This window comes from Tamandua tetradactyla, chromosome 5 (assembly GCF_023851605.1).
Source record: "Tamandua tetradactyla isolate mTamTet1 chromosome 5, mTamTet1.pri, whole genome shotgun sequence".
In the NCBI taxonomy this organism is placed as follows: domain Eukaryota; kingdom Metazoa; phylum Chordata; class Mammalia; order Pilosa; family Myrmecophagidae; genus Tamandua; species Tamandua tetradactyla.
In genome coordinates, this window is record NC_135331.1 from 117,089,385 (window position 1) to 117,092,043 (window position 2,659).

A 2,659-nucleotide genomic window follows, 5' to 3' on the forward strand; every position below is an offset into this window, starting at 1 on the left:
GGCTTTTGTTCTCATCCTCTGTAAATTCTTTGGGATTATTTAGATAGACATAATATTTATTCAAAGACATGTGATGCTGAAATTGCCAAGGGCTCCATCTTAGTTTTCTTTAGATGCCTCCTCTCCTTTGGTGATCTCATATACTCCTACACCTTTCAGTACCACTTTTAGGCAAATCACCCTAATTCACATCTCTAGCTCAACTTTCGATTCTATGCTCCCGAGTCCTCTATTCCACAGCCAACATTTTTCAAATGTCACACAAGCATTTCAAATTTAATGTATTCAGGTCTGAGCTTCTATTCCCTATATTTGTTCTTCCCTCAGTATTTTTATCTGGTAATTGTTACCATTCCCCTCCCAGCTGCTCACAATGAAAACAACCCTATACAAGCATCATCAGCTCTTGCCAGGAACTCTCACCTTATTTATTCTCTTGGCTGCGTTCGTCCATTTTCTGTACAGCAATTGGAGTGATCTTTGAAAAAAAAAAAGGATTAACTTCTTCAGTTTAAAACCTTTCAGTGACTTCCCATGGTACTTAAAATAAAGCCTCCAAGCTTGGTAAAGGCCTAAGGCCTTTCTTGATTTATTCTCTGAGGATCTCTTCAACATCATCTCTCTTCCTCTTTCCCCTTGATCGTTTTCTCCAACTACTCTGTTCATCTCTCAGACACGACTGCACTAATCTCACTTCTACCTCAGGACCTTTGTACTTGCTCTTCTTTCTGCTTGCAGCTCATCCTCAACACTCTGAGGCCCTGTCCCTGTACTCTCTACCTAGCTCACTCCAATCTATTAAATTTGTCCAAATGTCACTTCCTCACAGAATACCACTTTTCTTATTCTTCCCCATTATTTCTATCTCATTGTACCTGCACTTTTCCCTTATAGAACTTACTGAACTTTAAAATTTAGTGTTTGCTTGTGTAATGCTTATCTCCCCTACTAGGCAGTGAGTTCCATGATGATAGTGACTGCTTTGTTCACTATTGAATACCCAGAATTTGAAACAGTGCTTGCCATAACCTTCTAAGTGGATAAATTAGTGAAGAGAGTGTGAGTGAAATTGGGAGGAGGAGATACAAAGTTTTTCTCTGTGCTTGCACAGACGAAGAGATTAATCTGCAAGATGCTGGTTTGCCTTACTCTGCACTTTTATGGAGCCATTTTCTCCTTGCTGCTCACTTTCCATTTTTGCTAGGAAGTCTTTCACTGTTTCTGTTTCTGATAGCTATTTCTGCCACTACTGTCATCATTTCTGCTGTTTGTCTTTCTGTTCCTTCCCTTCCTTTCAAACTTTGTATGTGTCATGCAGTTATTCTTAACTTGTATAAATATTGAAAATTTATCCTATTTATGTCTACTGTCTAGTGTATAACAAGTTAAAAGTACACCATAGTTTTATTATTTTTTAGGTATTTGGGCAAAGAGGAGAAAGTGAATCGTATAAGGATTTGGAGGAGAATAGCTGAAAAATGAAAATAAAAGATTGGAAGGAACAAAAACAATAGGAAAATAAAATAAAAATAATTCTCAAATGATTTTATCTAATATTCATTCAATTATGGCTTCCAGCCACAGAGTTTTGATCATAAGTGAAGCCTAAAACCACTGACTGTGACCTCATTCTCTGGAATATATAATATGCATGACTCATAACCACAGGGATTGTTGCTGAAAAATAATAGGGTCATTTAAACCTACTCAAATATTATATGCTTCAATACAAAATTTTGCAAAAAGCAGCAATACTGCTTTTTAAAACCAAATTCACATTTTATTTAGATTGAAATAAAACATACAGAACTGATTTTCTTGACCAAAAATAACAACAATATTTTTCTGTATTATTCCTAGATAATTTACAAAACACTCATTTTTGTAGGCTGTCCAGGTTTTGCTTATAAATCAAGGTGAGGCAGTAGATACAGTCATGGAAATAGACAGAGGGAAACAGGCAAATCAGTTGTCAGTACCCACGGCCTCTGGTCCTCTCTTCACCACGGAACATAAGGTGTCCAACACATACATGCTAAAAAGCTTCTGAAGGCAGAGGCTCAGCAAAAGGCTGTACACAAAGCCAGACATAGAAAAAGGCATTCAAACTTGAACTATGGCTTTTCGTTTTGGTTCATCTGATAAAGACAAGATAGACACTGAAATCCTTGCTTGGCAAGCTCAGTTTCTCTCATTCTCTGATAATTTGCTTACAATGTAAATTTTAAAAAACATACTTAAAACTCCTACTAAGGCCAGGTGTGAGTCTCATTTTACCATTTTACAAAATGCATTCCTTCCTTCCACACCTTTTCAAATTTTGTTTCTTCAAAGTACTCATAACTGGACTGATAACCAGACAGTTGGATTCACAGTTTTGATTAATGTAATGTCTATAATGACTTAATTAAGAAATTATAGAATGCCACTAATAGAGATCATGCAGAAATGAACCTTGGGATTTTCAGTGCTATCTTCTGGGAGAATGGATGGGCCTCCAAAGCATGAGAGTTAAAACAGGGCCCCTTTAAATAGTAGATTATTAATGACTAATGTATTCAATCGGCGATCTACAGGCAAAGATAGTCAGTGACCAGGCAGCTTACATACAGCTCACAGCTTCTCCACCAAATGCAAGAGGGAAACATATTTTAAAACT